At 49.2% G+C, this 18,057-nt stretch overlaps 1 protein-coding gene across 5 annotated transcripts in view; it reads left to right on the top strand.

Moving 5' to 3' along the window:
- The first annotated feature begins 648 nt into the window (after window positions 1-648).
- The window catches only part of LOC120905486 (diacylglycerol kinase zeta), a 120,651-nt gene continuing 103,242 nt past the window's right edge, over window positions 649-18,057 (top strand). The window contains exon 1 of one of the 5 annotated variants that reach the window (XM_040316305.1): window positions 649-913. The gene's annotated coding sequence lies outside the window, so the exon portion shown is untranslated. The remainder of the gene's footprint in view (window positions 914-18,057) is intronic. The other 4 variants (XM_040316306.1, XM_040316302.1, XM_040316303.1 and 1 more) reach the window with 4 other exon arrangements.

The following is an 18,057-nucleotide window of genomic DNA, read 5'->3' as shown; positions in this document are numbered from 1 at the left end:
GCTTTACCACGGGAAAAGGGAGAGGGATGGGGGGGGATCGAGATGCGAGTGCGCGGGAGAGCCCGTACCGTGGGTACATCGTGCTCTGCTTCCTCTTTGCCGGGCTGTTGCTGCTCCGTTCCCTTTGTGACGGATGGGCTTGCTGCTTCTTCCTCTTTCCTTGCTTTTTTTTTTCGGCTCGGTTCCTTCGCGTCGGCCAACAGGGTTCGGTGCCGTAGCGCACCCAACACTTCCGGCAATTTAGTGTACCGTACGTACCAGACGCACCCACATGTACCACCCGCTAGTGGCAGTGCTCGTGTTGTTATTGTTTTTTTAAGTTACTGTTGTCGCTGCTGTCGTTGTCGACCCCCCCACCCCCCCTTCCGCCCTACCAAGTCCGGCGACGGCTGCGACGACAATAATTGTCAGTAATTGCAGGTGCGTTTGTTTTTTTGGGGTTTTTTTTTCATTTTAGTTATTGTTCGTTTGCCACTGTTTTTGTACACACGCACACACGCTGAGAGAAAGAGAGAGGAAAAAAGAGAGAGAGGGAGAGAGCAAACACATGAGAGAGAGAGAGGCGGTAATGGAAGAGTCAGCAACAGAAGAGAGCATTGTAGTGCCACACGTTCAGCAGCTGTAGCAGCAGCAGCAGCAGCAACAAAAACAGAGAACGCAGAATACAAAAAGGCCTTGGAGAGCGGCGAGGCCAGTAGTTTAGGTCGGTTCAGCGCAAACCAGAACCGTACGGCACGGCAGCGGCAGTCGTTTTTGGACGGATAGCGCCAGATCTGGCAGGCAGAGCAGCGAGCTGCTACAGAGAAGGCGGGGGGGGTGCACTGCTAGCGATCCTGCCAGAAACACCTGTGGTTTTAAGGAATGGATGGTGCAGGCGAATCGGTCTAGGACCGACCACGGACGATTGGCTCAGGTATTGCTTCAGGTAGAAGTTCTCGTTTGTTTGTGTGTGTGGTGAAGTGTACCAGTGTGGCAAGTGTGTGTGTACAGGGAGGACTCGAGTGTGGTTGAAGTTGACAGCACACAGGACAGGATTGATGGTCGCTTTTCGTTGCTGCCGAATGTATCCAGAGCCTATCAGAACTCTCAGGATAGCCCAATCCAGAGCAGAGGAGTCGTGGAGTCCGAGACGGATCTTGGCGTGGTGTGGAAGCAGACTAGGAAGTAGAGGATAGGCTCTTCGGCACTCCTCGCTAGGTGTCTAGGAGTCGCAACTTGGCGAAACGTGCGTGTCTTTATCTCTGTATGTGTGTGTGTATCTATATCTGTGGCTGTGTTTGTGTGTGTACTTCTTTTCCAAAAAAAAAACAATCCTCACATGTTACCTCAGGTCACGCAGAGCTGCCTCTGCGACTGACCCTCTCTGAGGTAATGCCACCTGTCTATCTATCAACTGCCAAAGGCTCTTCTATCACATACCCGTTCCACCAACAGAAAGAGGGAGAGAGAGAGAGAGAGAGAAGGTAAAGGGCACGGAACGGACACGGTGCACGAAAGGACCATTCTCCCTGTCTACGATCAAAAACATGCCCGCCGGTCGTTCGGTCGGTCGGCCTGGTCTGCAGCAGCAAGCGTGTATACTCCCAGGTGATGACTTCCAACCCCCCTATTCCCCCAGCTTCTCCCCCCTATTCCACTCCACGCTCCACGATTCCAGCGCCTCCACTCTCCGCGATGCCACGCTCTACGTCAGCGGGAGGACGGTTTTTTGTTTTGTCGTTTTTCCCCCCTCCAAAGTCCTTCGCTTCCCGGCCAGCCGCCCGGAGCGACGGCCCCGCGGGCAATTTGCTGCCAGCGATTTAAATATTAAAACCCTCTTCCCGCCATGCCCACCCAGCTCCACGTGTGTGTGTGTGTACCGGTGTGTAATCGAGTTACAAAGTTCTGCTCTCCGAGTCCGGGACCGATCAATTCACATTTTGCGGAGCTGCGATTGTGGTTGGTGGAGGCGAAACAGGGAGGGAGTTTGCGTAATTATCCATCCAGGTCTCGCAGCCTGCCTCAGCACCCCCGCACCCCCCCCCCCTCCGCGGCATGAGAATCAAAATGCGGTGCGGAAATTGTCAACCTCCTCCTCATTGAGGTCCGCATTGATTTTTCGCGCATTGAGCGCAGCGCCGGTACAGGAACGACTGGGGCGGATAGGCGGCATCTTAAGGGGGGGAGCATCGGCATCGGTATGTTGTCAAAAACAGGCAAACAAAACACGAAAACGAAACATACCTTCCCCACTGCGGCAACCACACCGACACATACACAGACGGGCGCGCGCGCTCGCGCATCCAAATCGGTGTGCGTTGCTGTGGGACCGCGTGGTTGAATGGGTCTTATAAATAGAATCCGCTTCCTCTCGGCGCGATACAGCCGCGATCGGTTCAGAATACATCCTCCACCTCGCACCGGTCCCCAGGTTTGCTGTGCAGAGAGATAGAGAGACAGAGAGGGAAACAGAGAGAATGAAAGAGGCATCCCGGCGTTAGGCATTGTTGGTACGGATGTCTCTACTCTTGACTTTCCCCAATTTTCGTGTTTCCCACCATCCGCGTCCGCCTCCTCCCCGGGGGGGAATGCATTTATGTTTACGTGCGCCCTGTGGTGGTCTTTAACGGTGGCCTGCGTGTGTGTGTGAGTGTGTGTGTGTGTGGCAACCGACTCCCAAGCTCACCCCAAGTAGCTCTCTGCGCTAATTCGTCTCTCGGCAATACATTATGCATGGTACAATCGAGCGAATCAATCGAATGTAACCTTCTGCCCGCACCCGACGCTGCCGGGGCTGGGACTAGGCTTCCACTTCCCATCCCGAACCCGAAAGGGGCCGTTATGCTGTAAACGGCGATCCGCACACACCGGGATATACTTAATTATAGAGCAGCGAGCACTTCCCCCTTTTTGCATCGATTCTCGCTTAGATATTCACGAGCGCGCGGGTTTCGCCTACCGGGAAGGACCCTGGCATTGGGCTGGGATTGGGCCGAGTTAGGTCCTCTTTTTTGTAAGCGGGCGCGCGGGCACGTGTGTGTGTGTGTAAACTTTCGGGAGAAGTTTGCAACTCCACCACGCACCTAGGCTCTAGATTCTGAGAAACCTTGGTGGGTTTTTTTTGTGCTATTTTATCCGAGCTTTATTCCTCAAACGAGCTATTTTTTAGGAAACCGTGCGGAAGGGGGGGGGGGGGGGGTGAAGCGGAGCTGAGGATTTGTGACTCTGGGCGTAATGCTTAGTGAAGTTTTATTCCTAGAGAGAGAGAGAGTTCCACCGGAATTGGAGATAAAGATGTACGCTTCGACGGGTTTTGCTGGCAAATGTGTAGGAGTTCCTCGCTTCGCTTGTCTTGATCTTTTGCTGTTGGAGTTTATCCGGGATATACCAACGTATCTGGGCGCTGGAGCTAGAAGCGCGGTTTGATTGTGCGGTGCTGGTTATTCACAGTACGAGTTATGCATATGGTCTCAGCGCAAGATATCGTTAGCAGTTTTGCTGTAAAGGATCGAAACTACACTGTTGAAACTGGAAGAAGTGCTCCCCAAAGGGAGTGCCGAAGTTATCAGGAAGTTTCAGTTTTAAGGATCTTTATATCTGTGTCATCTTATTCAACAGTTGGAGTTTTCAATACACTTCAATCGGATGTTCACTTTTGGATGTTTATACGATTTAATACTAGAGACGTTAGAGGAGCTTGGGCTCAGAATTCAAGTTGAAATATCATCATATTTAATCGCAAGAATTTTAGGTACCCATTACCGGGGTATCCAGAACTTTCAAGATATAAGGATAACAATACTGTGTCCTAGTATTTCACTATGTTGTAGTATCCAAACTGTGTTTGTTAATGTTACGTTCCCCAACAATTACTAACTGGATTGAAGGAACTGAGGCTCTACGTGGAACTATTTCACTGCTGGAATTGAAGCTATTCGTTCCACTGGTAATACTTAAGGAAATCATGAACCTTGTACGGTTGATATTAATTGCAATCCAAATTCTGGAACAAGCAATCTAACAGGAGCTGGAATGAAATTCGGTTTCTCACCGTGACATTTGAACCATTTGTGACGGTAATGTTTGCCGACGAATGGGGGCAACTCGGGGTTTGGCGTTTTGGCCGTCTGAGGTAGCAAAATTCGTGACCGGTACGCCCATTGTTGCCTGCCGTCCTGCGTCCTCTTGATTGCCGGCAAAAAATCATGCCAACCAGTGCCAACCAGTGGCAGCTTCGGGAAGCGGCTCGGAGTTGCCGCCCGCTACTTTAAGGCTTAAAGAAATTGTTTTGCGCGCAAAGTACTAGCGCCAGGTCGGGTGACTTACTATTACCGCCGGAGCTGCGTGTCGAGGCCCCGTGGTTGGGGCCGAGCGGAACCGAGGGATTTTGGGAGTTGTGGGAGTTGATGAATATTTATATCCTTCCCAGCCTACCCGGTCTTCCCTCTTGCTGAAAAAGATAGATATGCCTCAAATAAGAGGAGGGGCGGGGGAACAAATAATAATTGCTTTCCAGCGCGGTATTTTTTTACTTCTTCTTCTGTTCCACCCACCACTGCGGGGCTGAACACAAAACTGTACCTCACGGGCGAACGGGCAAGCGATTAAAGAACTTCATTTGGGCTTACGCACGCTGCCGAGGGTTTGTTTAAGGTTAAGGAGTTTTGTTTTGTTCTGTGCCACACGGTACAGTTAATAGCTTTTCGCCTTTGTTTGTGATCTACGCTCGCGTGGGCTTGATTCCGCCCGAAAAAAACGGTCCACCCCAAAAGCAACCAACAGGCCCCGGAAACAGGTGCGCGGTTTTGCATTTTTTTTGTTTCTCACTCTCATTTTCCACGCCACGCTAATTCGAGGACATCATCCTCAACCTTTCAATCAACCTAGGCGGGTAGGCTGACGGGCCGCAAGTCACACAGACACACACACGGTGGCACCTTTTGCACACGCGTGTAGAATGAAAAATTAATGTCTCTGAAATGGTGAAGCGCCCCTGTCGGCAGCCCGTCATCCGCAAGGTGGGGTGTATTGCACGCGCAGCAAAAGCAAATAATCGCTCTTTGTGAGACATCCGGGGGGGGGGGGGGAGGAAGGGGGACCGAAAAAACAACACACACACATACACACACAAACACATCTAGAAAGGTTAGAAACGGACAACCGTTTGTTGCCGGCTTGTTTATTCACACTTAGGCCCGGCAGCACGCGACAGCCGCGTTGTATGAATGGTGCGCCATTGTTTTGCGCCATTGTAGGCCCTAGACCGAGGGTGAAAGCTTTTGTTTCGCGGTGGAATATAGCTGCTTCTATCAAACAAACGATACGAAAAAAGCAAGACCAAAAAGGCAAGAGCGCGGTGTGTGTGTGTGTGTGTGTGTGTGTGTGTGTGTGTGTGTGTGTGTGTGTGTGTTCGTGCGGGGAGCCGGTGCGCACACACAAAAGGAAAAAAAGGCACAAGTTTGCAAATCCCCAACCGCGTGTAAAGGGGCCGAGGATCCTTGAAGCCCCAGTGCGGTGCTTCTTCGTTGCTATCTGCATGAGGGGGGAGGTAAAGGGGTGGGGGGGTTGTGAGTACACCTGAAGTGGCAACATTTTGGCGCATTTCTGTGGAAGCTATGAGAGGTTGTTGAATCAGTGCCAGCGTGAGTTTATCTTCTCCCGGCGTGGGTCAGATTTTGGAAACTGGGAACAAGTTACCAAGTTTAATAACAATAATGAACCCTGAATATACTGCCTGGGATGTTGGGGTGAAAGTGTGGGACCGTTTTTTGGAGAAGTTGAAACTGTTTCGCAATGCTGGGGTGCGACCGGGCCAGCTCTGCAGGCGAAGATGTCGAGGTATTGAAGAGCTGACCAATATGCTCAAAAAAACAAAAAAAAGAACTCTGAACTTGGAGACTAAGTCACAGCTACTGGCTACTTGTCTGGAAGATCCGGATAAGATATTCTGAGGCTTCCGTTGCCACCTGTGCGAGCACCATTCACGCTGGTTTGTAATTATGTGCTCAGAAAATGATGGATCAAAATAAACAGAATGTACAGCGTCTGCATTTGACGGACCGCATCGCTCCCCAATGGTTGCAAGGTTCTCGGCCACGAAAAGATCCCGGCGCACGCGTAACACGTAAACAAACGCTGCAAAACTGCCGGCCCAACGTACTTGCAGACTGGGAGCTTGCCGGACGGCCTCGCGTGTCCCAATGAGTGCGGTGTTGCGGGGTGATGGTTTCGGGCATGGATGCGAACGTGCGCTTCAAATCCCTGTATCGCCGACGCGGGTGCACGCTCAATCAATAAGGTAAACAAAACCGACGGCACCCTTCAGATCGTCCCACTCTCTCTCTCTCTGCTGCCCACTTTGGCAACCTGGGCGAAACCAACCAACTAGGTACGGGGGAGAAAGGTTGATATACTCTCCACATCATTTCCTTCCGGTCCCCATTGTTACGGAGGACCGATGGGCACGTGCAGGAGGGACGCTGGACGTCTTTGACCTTCTTTTGCTTTCAGGGTTTTTGTTTTCTTCGTGTAAGCGAGTGAGCGAGAAGCAGTTGTTGCCCCGGGAGGGCTGTTGTCAGCTTTGGGCAACAAACACTGAGGCACGAGCGCATCGTACAGACTCAATCATGGAAAGTTGCTTCCGAAATATCTCCAAAATCCGTCCTTTGTGAGTTACGTCGTCGAGCAGTTGTGGGATGGGTGAATAGTAGAACCCTCCTAACGGGGTAGTAAAAAGATATACGAGCTCCCACCCTACATCCTTCATCCCGGAGCTCTTCTTCTTTTTCTTCTATTTCTTCTTCTTCTTCTTCTTCTACGTCTTATTTTGTAAGGGAAGTAGTAGGGCCCATACACACATGTTTTCCTGTGCATGTTGACCTTACTTTAGCATTCATGTTTATGATGAGCATACATAGTTGATGGGCGCATAAAACCGTCCCACCACCGCCAACAAGGTGGATGGTGAGTGGATGAGCTGCATGTATGTGTGTGTGTGTGTGGGTTGGAGATGTGGAAGATGTCTCTAATCGTATGCAAGAAGCGAACGGTTCACCCTCTGTTCCGCTCCCGATTTCGTCAAATGGGTTGGTTTGTGTTTGTTACCGATCGCCCTGACGCTTGCCCAAAACCCAAAGCATTGCCCCAGCGGCATTCCAGCTTGGTGCCGGTGTCGAGCGGGATAGTGTTATATTCGTCTTTGTTCGCTCGAAAACAAAAACCAAAACAATACTCCAATCCAGAAGGACATGGAGGAAGAGCATTACCCTGTTCGAGGCTCGTGTGTCGGATGCCAAACATTGCAGAGCGGTCTACTTGGGACGCCAGGAACTTATATTCCTGTTTGACAGATGACCGGTAGGCTGCCACTTATTCAAATGCAAACTAGTTACATTGTGAGTGGAAAGCGTGCCCGAAGCAATACACTCCGGTGAGCGAACGAGTATGTCCATCTTACGATAACCATCCTTGCCGGGAGCTACTTAAAAGCTCCTGTAAAACCGTTTAAAAGCCGAACGAACCAGCCGGAACCTCGCAGAACTCGGGTTTATTATAAAGATATTGTTTTTTTTTTTTTTACTGATGCTGTGGTAGTTTACTACATCCTCTCCGCATCCATTTGCTCTTTGCCCAACAGCCATCGTCTGGGGACAAGAAATTGGGTTTCCTGCTCGGTCCTCACCTTCTCTTTTGTACTCCCAAATTGAGCCAAAACCTTTTTGTCCTCAAAAGATACTCTTGGGCTTTTGGACATACGGGTGTGTGTGTGTGTTTGTCGTTTATCTCTATTTATATTCCAAACCCTCATGGTTAGTGCATGTGTTATTGTTTTGTGTCGTGTATGTGTGTCAGTGTTTTTGGATATGAAGAATACATCCTCCAGGCTCCAACTTCCATCTCCGATGTGGTGCCGCGATATGAAGTCCACACTTCTCTGGCAGAGTAGCCTGCAAGCGTCTTCTACCGGGGCAACCCAGTAATCCCCCGGTGAACCTCCTCCCATGTCCCCAACTCTCTCTCTCTCTACCCCATAGCCCGAACGGTTTCTTCTTGTAATGATCCTTCGCGCTGTCAAGGGGTCGTCCCCGAGTCGTCCGAATCGATTACGTGCGTCGCCATTGTTCTTCCCGGCAAGGGACGCAGAACAACACCGAACAGCCAGCCAGTCCCAGCGGTGCCGCACCGAGCTTCTCACCTTTTCTTTGCGCCCTCGAGCGAAACACAATTGAGTTTAAGCTCGGGCCGCTCCCTCGAGGAGGGGGGAACGAGTGCTGCGATGGAGTTGGTGCGCGATGGCAAATCAAAAACCCCGCCACGCGCGCTTCCGTGCCGTGTTGCCGCAACAGGGCAGACGAAACGCGAACCCTGGAAGAGTTCTAGCACGGCAACTAGAAGCGAGGCACAGAGCGTCCCCTTCGGTTTTCTGCCGTACCATTGGGTTGGGTGTTCGAAATTAGTTCCCTCCGCCCCCCGCTTCCCCGCGCACTAACACTGCGCCCCATTTGCCACTCTTGAGGTCGGTGCCGGCAGCAGGGAAAAAGGTGAATTTAGAAAGGCTTTTAAGATTTTCGGCTGTAATCTTTTGGGGACACTCAAACGTGTCCTGTGCCTGTCGCTCTCTCTCTCTCTATATCTGTGCGTGTCTGTGTGTTTGTGTGTGGAGGCATTGCTGTTTGCAGTCCGGTCGGGAACAGAGCACGTTCCATCGTGTCAAACCCATCGGTGACGTACGCGTTTGTCATCATGAATCCGGTTCGAAGGACCAAAACACCGATTAGTATGGTAAAAGCAGTCGGCAGCTGGTTCGTTTTTGGCGTAAAGGTTTGTGCAGAGTATAGAATTACACACATACGTATATACACATATACTCAGCTTTCCTCGCTGAGTAACGTCATTTTGCAACGCCTAATTGTTGCACACTGGCACACATCTAGAAATGGCAGCACGGTAGCGTCACACAGATCAAAGCGAGTCCGTGCCTCGAGCGCTTCGTCTACGTGTGTGTGTGTGTGTCGCTGCGCTTTCAACGAGGCAAAGTGTACGTTGGTCGTTCGCCAAACTACTGCTAGAGAGTAGCTGGTACAGCTGCCTGCGAACGGTGTACAATCCTCGACCCGCCCTCCGTAAAGATGGCGGTGCGCTGTTCGAACACGCTTCTCCTTCTACCGGGACGCGGGTTTTGCGGTGTGGCAAAGTTTAAGGCACGATGATGATGTTGAGGCATGTTTTAACTCTGATACTACAGTAAGCTTTTTCGATAGTTTGTGCGGAATTTGCTAACCAACGACGGCAACTACCTGTGACCGTTCACGGGTGCACTTGTGGTGCAGCGGTGATGGTGGGGAATCCGCCACTCGCTGACATGCCATGGTGAGCCATGGGCTTACGCTCACCTAGAAAGGCAACCGACTGCAAAACGAAGGATTGGGTGAAGCATTCGTTTCCCAATTACCGATTAGCGTATCTCTCTGCGTACGATTTGCTCAGGCCAAGTGTCTTTCCCAATACCGTACGGTGTTTCGTGTCGGTGTGTGTGTTCGCAACCCTTCGCCGCTCTCACCACATAGACAGAAAGTGATTACACATTTGCTCCCAAGTCGGCTTTTATTGTATTACTGCTTCCCTGCCGGTCGGTTACGAGGAATGCAAGAAATAGATAATAACAACTGGCTCAATCGTCATCGCAAAGCTCTACCCCCAGAAACGGGGTGGAAGTGTTGAGCGTTCTCACTACAGGGGTGGACATTCTTATAAGTGAACAAGTATCAAATTTAAGGTGCCTTTGAAACTTCTTCAACTATACGTAGCATTTTGACGGCTAACTGAAATTCTAATGCCTTTCTGAACAATGTTCAATCGCAACTAAAACATTAGCTTTATCCCCAATGTTAACATACGTTTACATTACCCGAGTTCGTTTCTTTGATGTTTATTTTGTTGAAATTAAATTGTTTGGAGCTTTATTTCAATTGATTTTGTACTAATTTGGTTGGCCTGTTCTCATTTTAGAAGACATCGGGATGAATTATGGGCAAATAAATTAAAACTATTTTTTGTAAACGAAAGCACAAGCAAAAGTCTCTACTATATAGCTCAATATAGCAAACGATTCACGTAGAACGATGTTCAGATAGGAATCAGTATTTCAGTTGGACCTCAAATGTTTACTTTCAGCTGAACGATGCACAAAAGTAGTGTAACATTGTTTATTTGGTCTCGAAAATGATGCAAAAGTTGTGAGATGCATTCTCAGAAGGGAGAATGTTGTGAGTTTTCATCCTCGCGCTAAACGCTTTGCAATGCGTTCAAACTTGACTTCAGGACATCCGTCAAGATCCCAATAAATCGGCCTACTTGGCAATTTTTGTTATTTCTTAATGCAACTTTGAATCTTTATCTAAACGTTGATTTACGTCTTTTTCAAGACGAAGCTACACACTTTCCGCCACACATGAAGAGCAGGCATTATGTTTTTAAAATAATGTTCCGCTCTGGCTCTTCTTCAAGCAAAACAATCGTCCCCAACAATTAACTTTCACTGGTGCCGTGGGGGTTTTTTTTGTGATAAAGACTTTGTGCCGAACTCGAGCAGCATCGCACCTACAGGAGTGTGCCCCACTGTCCGCCCAAGCCCAGCGCCACGGTAGCACAGCTCTGCTACCGGTGTCGATTAAATCAGAGAAATGCTTCACAGCAGCAGAAGCGTTGCGCCCGTTATGAAAGGATTCCTTTTCCAATACGAAGCTTCCTGCACACACAAACACACACACACACGCATTGTCTGTTGGTGCCGCTCCCCTAATTCACTGGCCTTTTTTTTTTTTTTTTTGGTGGCAGCTGTCGGGCCCTTCCATTGCCTTAACCGTTGTTGTTGCCGCACCTTTTTGGCAAATCCACCACCCACTTTCTCTACATGTGGGCGATCGGGCGTGAGCGTGTGTGTGTGTGGCGGTGTTTTCTATTTGCAGCCTTCAACACAGACACCAGGCCGTTGTGCGAACAAGCACACAAGAGCGGCACGGGGATTAAGGACGAAATTGGTTCTCGCTCTGCTCGGTTGGAGGTTTTGGGCTGTTGTTGTTTATTATTATTTTTGAGCCTCTCCCCCTCTTCCCCCACTTTTTGGCAATGGTGGAAAGCGCAAGCCAGAGGGGAGTGGGGGGATGATCATTACCACGCTGAGTGACGTATTACGATTCAGGCGAAAAATTACCAAGACACCCCCGGTGCCAGAGACAATACGGACGGGAACACAAAAGGTTTATATGGCGGGGGAGGTTGGTGGTGGCGAATTGTGATGCGAGGAATTAGGGATTTATTAATATTGAAGCAAACATATGTCCGCCCGGCAGGGGAGAGTTGGGAGTGTTGTACGGGGGAGACTCTCTCTCTCTCTCTCTGACTCTCTCTTACAGTTTTGGCGAAAGCGTGTAAGCTACCAATAAGCCATCCACCCGCGCAAACCCACACACAAATCGAAGATTGTGGACCGGGTGAAAGATGGCGAAAGGCATTTGGCCAACCTCGCAACCCCCCCCCCCACCCCCCTTCCCGATCAGTGTGGGTCGGCAAAAATGGAAAAGGATGGGGTTTGCTTTGTTTTTTGCTCGCCCGTTCGGTTTCGAGAGACCTCAACATTAGGCCATAAATCAGCCGTAACCGCAGCCTGAGCCTGAGCGGCGGGAGGTATTGGGGCAAATGATTCAACCCTGCAAGCCAAAGGAAGAAGAAGAAGAAAAGGAGGAGTAAAAAAAGGCAAACGAAACCATTTCTTCGCCTGCTGTTACCTTTTTGCTAGCAAAGCTGCGGCTTTGCGCGTCGTTTTTGTTTTTGCTTTTTTTTGCTTTGGGAGAGGGGCGCCGCTCGTGCTCTATTGCTGGGGCCGTTTGACGTTAATGTGCATCCTTTCACATCGGCTACGGATGGATTGGTTTTTTTTTGGTGTTGTTGGAAGGAGCACTGTTTGCCCCCCACCGCCCAGAAGGCGAGCGCTTTAGAGCGGAAAATGCAGACGAATCAAAAAGAACGGGCACGGAACACGGGCAGCTATGTATACATCGATCACGTGCGGGCTAAAGGGTCGTCCCAAAATGCCATCCCCTGTCCCTGGAGCAAGGGGCAGAGCAGATGGGGAGGTGGTGTCGTTATGCGAAGAAGGGTAATTCATCATTGTTAATTCCGCTGGTGATGGCGTCGACTACCATTCACCCCGCGACCGATCGGAATTTTGGGGCCGGACCAAGGGAGGGGGAGGAGGGGGGGGTGCATAACGGTCACAAATCCTCAGCTCTCGAGCTTTTACGTGTTGTCGGACGATTTGTTTTTTTTGTTGTTGTTTGGCGCATCTTTCGCGCTTCGTAATGTTAAGATACTGGAAATGTTTGACATTTATTATCGATTGCGCCATCTGGCGGTGGGGGTCGCACTCATAGTGTATTGGTTGGGTGAAAGCATGGGGAGATTAGAGGGATTTTCGAAACACTCTGCAAAGCAATCGGTTCTGGTTGGGCAAGGGGCCCTTTTTCCTTCGATGTCCAATCGATGAGCGATGGGGACCATCGAAAGAAGTTCGCTCCGCCAGAAGAAGAATGGACGACATTAAGCGCTGGATCTACTATTTACGGGTGAGCGCATTAGCGTGGTCCAGCGTGTCAAGAGGATGTATGCGGTGTCTGTCCCGCTGATGCTACAGCAATTTGCTTCCAAAGTTGGCGACGTGCTTCCAAAACGACGGCGACTTCTTCCCATCGCGCCAATGCGCCATGGATGCGACAAACGGTAGCTCTCAAAAGTTCATCTCCAACGAGTTTATCTGGGCGCGTACCGGCGCGTCTTCAAGCGGCCCCACCTGGGTGACAGTCAAATCCCCTTTGCCGGCGTTGGTAGCGGCACCGACGAGCATACTGACGGTTACTGATGAGGTCACTGTGGCGGCTTGATGTATTTGTGCAGGGGCTACCATTGGGCAGAAGGAAAAGCACACGTCTTGCGAAAAAACCTTTACCAACCATCGGCAGTGACAGGGCAGCTGCATTGCGCTGCCGTTGGTATATTGTTGCGTCTTTCGGGCGTTGCTTGAGCGATGGCGCAACGTCCACTTAACGACGTTCGCTCGGAGTGGAGGTGGCAGAAAACAAGCTTGTGCTGGCCTGCTGTTGACAGTAGTGGTGTGCTTTTTTGGAGCGCACCCACGACTCAGATCCAACACCGTTTATTAGTTGTTCGATTCCGGACGACTTTGAATGACTCCGGAAGACTCCGAATGACTCTGGATGACTCCGAATGACTCTGGATGACTCCAGATGACTCTGGATGACTCCGGATGTCTCTGGAAGACTCCGGATGACTCCGGATGACTCCCGATGACTCTAGATGACTCCAGATGACGTCTCCGGGTAACTTCAGACGACTACGGAAGACTCCGGATGACTCCGGAAGACTCTGGATGAATCTAAATGACTTCGGATGACTCTGGATGACTTCGGACGACTCCGGACGACTCCGAATGACTCTGGAAGACTCTGGACGATTCCGGATTACTCCTGATGAATTTGAAAGACTCTGAATGACTCAGGACGGCTCCAACTCCGAATGACTTCAGGTGTTTAAATAATAAGGTGCCGAATGAATAAACGACCCCGGATAATGCTGGGCGGACCTCTGGAGTAGGCTCCGAATTTTTCGTATCGAGGTCGGCTCCAGGATTATGCCAACTTTACCCATCACTAAGTGTGCAGGCTCTCTTACTGATGTCTGATTCCGCCCGCCTTCCGTCGCCCCCGGCTGGTGTTTGGTGTTTGCGTTGTTGTGCCGGTTCGCTCTCGGCCTTCAGGCGCGCAGATCAGCACGTCAAGATAAACCAACCTCTGTCCCGCGTGTCTCCCGCGGGCGCTCAATTTTAACCCCGAAGTACCTGCCAGCCGACTATTGATTAACATCTTGCTGTCGCCCGCGTCATCTTGGTTTGTACCCCGTTTGGTGCAGTTCGCTGCGCAAGATGGTTTTCCACGTGTCGGCACGCCGGTCGATAAAGAGCGACCAAAACTTTAGCAACCACCACACAGGGCACAGCAAGCGGGTAGTAAGGGTAGCGGTTGGGTGGGTGGTTGCTCTGAAGGAGTTTTTGGTTTTTCCCGCCCAACCACCAACTCAAAACACACACATATACACATGCACGGGGCCAAAGGGAGGCACAGGAGTTGGATGGTAATATTGATATCCACCACCCCAGTGGTTGGCACAGTAGGGCTTTTTGTAACAATTCAGCTATTCTCTGAACAATATTGAGCTAATAACCACCTGCCAATCATTGAAAGTTGAGCTCTGTTGTATTGCTTTCAGTTTATGAGTATTCAAAATGTTCCATTAACAAAAAACACGTCAAACTTGACTCAGTGTAACCATCTAGCAGTTGTTCGCCCTTTTGAAACCATTTTCTTGGACTATGTTTTCAAAGATTGATGTACAATAACATGCAGTAAACCGAAAAACAAAACGATTTTGGAATGTATATGTAATTGTACCGACTGTTGTCGAAATCCAACATGGAAGAACGCGGCTGTCTATGAGGTATTTGGGAAGCTCTCCTCGTGAACTGATAAACTCACATTCATCGTGCCACATGCATAGGCGGCGTATACACCTTAAATGACACTTTTGACTGTGGTTGTTGCCTCTTCACTGGGACTAAGTTTGCCGACCCCTGGACACTACACCGATACGCCACTGTTACGCTACCGTACACGTGAATAAACGTGTGTGTGTGTATGTGCGATGCGTTAAGTTCACGACCCGTACGTTTTGTGTGCCGATACCTATCAACTGGTCGATTTCATCTTCGATACGACCGGGGCGATACATCGAGGCCACACACCGGATCGATCATGTTACGCGAGGTTTTACTTTTTTATTTATTTACTCGGCAGCATGGTTCTTTTTTTGTTGTTGTTGTTTTGCTTCGCCGGGCTGGGTCGTTGTTATTGGTTGCGCTCCATGCGCGCGCGTGTGTGTGTGTGTTTATCATACGCAGCCAAATATGTCACACACACGTCACACGTCATGTTTTGTTTTTGTATAGGGGCTGCTGCCGCAGGAACTCATTAGTTATTGGAGATGTTGAGAGCATGTCGTCGGCAACTTTTAGAGATGTTGAAGAGCTGCTGCTGCTGCTGCTGCTGCGGTAATGCTATCTGAACATCTTGACGTTAAAGGGTCTGTGTGTGTGTGTATGTGTGTGCGCGTGTAGTGAGTGTTTCAGCACATTTCGATCACACCTCCACATTATCGAAACCCATCAGTGTGATTGCGTGTGCGTGCCGCGGGGAAGGCATCGGGTGCACAAGCTGTTACCTCTCCGCTCTCGAAAGTAGTAAGGGAAAAAACTTTTGCCCATCACAATTAAGACAGCGCACTCGCGTTGGTGGACCTAAACTGGCAGCGTGCAATTTATGTCAGCATCATCAGCGTGGGCGCGGTTTGGTGGCAAGAATTTGAGTCTTGGAGATGTCCGGGATATTGTGGTCCAAGAAGAGGCAACAAGCAACAACAGCAAAAAAAAAACTTAGTTTAGATTCGAAATAGTGCCAGCGCTAGTAGTAACTTTACTAGATGCTTGCCTACAAACGAGCTCGCATCGGTTGCAACTTCCCATTTTGTGCTGGCCGGGCTTGGCCGGGAACGGTCATTAAAAAAACACCACACTCTATGGCAGCGCTGGGGACTCCTTAGCTCAGTGACGGATGATGATGATGATGCTGCTACTGTGGATGAGAAGGACGTTGGCTTTACAGGGGTTTGCCCGAGTCACTCCCGGCGGGATGGTGGTGCCATCTGAGTGCTGTCGTAAAACATCTGTCCGACACGTCCCGAGAGGAATGTGTCTGTACAGTGCAAAGCATGAACGTATGCTAGCTTGGTTGGAGTTCAGCGAGCATTATTAATATCATAGCGACACAAAAAAAAAAATGAATGGCGTTTTATAGATCAAAAAGTAATACCGAATTTGTAAGGTGTTGTAAATGATGAACAAACGATTTCTTTTCCAACCGTTCGTTCGTACATTTACGCAACGCACTGTGTGTTGCGAACGAAATTGCGCTTCGGGAGAGGGACCGGCCGTGTGGCTTCGGGGCAGAGCGCAAATGAAATGTCAACAAACCATTCCGCCGGATACCGGATACGATACTAGCCCGCGCTCATAATTAGTAAATAAAACAATTTATGACTCGGTGAACGGTGCAGTGCATCGCTGTAAAACGCTGTAAACTCTTTCCCGCCTTTTTACAGCCTCGGTAAAGCAAAACTACCGGCTACAAGTGGCGCTGGCCGGGCGGAGCTCATCGCGGGCGGATTTGCTGCCATTTTTTGTTTCGTTTGAACGTGGTGTGAAAGCATTAGTTTGCAACGTTACAAATGCTCTTGCCATTACTCAACGCAACGCGGGTGACAAATTAGGTTCGCCGCTTGCTTCGCAAACGTGACTGGTGGCTTGAACGCGCAGCCCTGGCAAAACATTACGCCCGCAGTTTGCGCCCTCCTCACTTTCGCCGTGTCCTGCCAGGCTAGCCCGTGAAAAGCTAGCCGGAGCTAGAGAGAGCGAGAGAGAGAGGGAGACAGTGAGAACAAGAATGGGTAATGCTAGAGATGCGCAATAAATGCGAAAGCAAATTAGCGTTTCACTAGAATTTGTGAGTGTGTGTGTGCGTGTCTATGCGATTTTTTGTTTGCTGCCGCACGAACGATAGACCATCACGAAAAAGGATTCTCGCAGCAACGAGACAGCGGGCGAACGGGTTGGGGGGGGGGGGGGGCGGGTAAAATATGGAAATTCCCCGGCCCCGTTTCCATCCCATCTCGGGACCCGTCGTCCTGCTGCGTGCTGCTTTTTCCGTTACATTATTCCTCCTAAGCTTTACGTCAGCCGAGAACACACTCCTGCCGAGAGTGACGGTTGTGTGAGGCATTTTGGAAGGCAAGTTGGACTGTTTTTTTTGTTTGCTTCTGCTTGTTATTTTTTCTTCTCACTGGCTCGAAACCAGCTCCCAATTTCTGTTTATTTTAATTATGTCTTTGGTGAGGTGATTTGTGTGTGTATGTGTGAGTGGTTATTTATCTTTTTTCTGTTTTTTTTTGTAAAGTAAATGGTCTTTTCCCCCCTTGGAACGTGCTGCCGTGAACGTGGCGACAAACACACACATACACACACACACACACACACACACACACTGTGGCCGCCGAGCACGAAATGAGCATAAATTCTGAAATCAGTCATTTGCGCGTTTCCAGCTCGCTTTTCTTTTTGTTTGGTTTAAGTTGTAGGGGATCGCGTAGCAACATGGCTACCTACATTATTGATAAATTAAAACGGTTACGGGTGTTCCCACGATTTGTTGATCGAATCCCATAGATGTTTGGTTCGTTCCCATAATTTATTGGTATTTTCCTATTGGATATCAATACTAATGGACCAAAAAAGTCTGGAAAACGGCCAAAAAATCGTGGGAACGCACCAAAAAAATATGGGAACCAACCAATAAATCGAGGGAAACCCTGATAAATGATTTTAATTGATCAAATAATATGAAATGTTCATTTCATAGCCTAAGCTGAAATGCTTCTAAATAAATGAAAATAATAGCGTGTTATTTTTTGGTTCAAACCGATCTCATTTCATCATCATTTTATCTTGAAAATAAGCGTTCGTAAGAGTTTATCAAATAATTAGAGGAAAAGGGATGTGTAAACCAAGAGCGTAAAACAAAGCCTGCAAGTGCAATGTTGTGGTCCATTTGATCTATTCGTTTTGATGTGTTTTGACATTTGGTTCATGACCATTTTGTCCTATAGCGAGACCATTTTACCTCACAAAATACACTTTCACGATTTTTTATTTAAAAAATGTTATTTTAGACATTTATATTTATTATCAATATGTGTACTTCTAATTGTTTTCCATCAATAAGATGTTAAAGCCTCTATTGTAGACAAAACATCAGTGTAAAGCGATTTAACAAAATAGGATACTGAGCCGAATCCTTAACAGTGCCATTTTGCCCCGTCTTGCCTGTTTGTCTTTTCCGT

Source organism: Anopheles arabiensis, chromosome X, assembly GCF_016920715.1.
Source record: "Anopheles arabiensis isolate DONGOLA chromosome X, AaraD3, whole genome shotgun sequence".
In the NCBI taxonomy this organism is placed as follows: domain Eukaryota; kingdom Metazoa; phylum Arthropoda; class Insecta; order Diptera; family Culicidae; genus Anopheles; species Anopheles arabiensis.
This window is presented reverse-complemented; position numbering and strand designations above follow the sequence as displayed.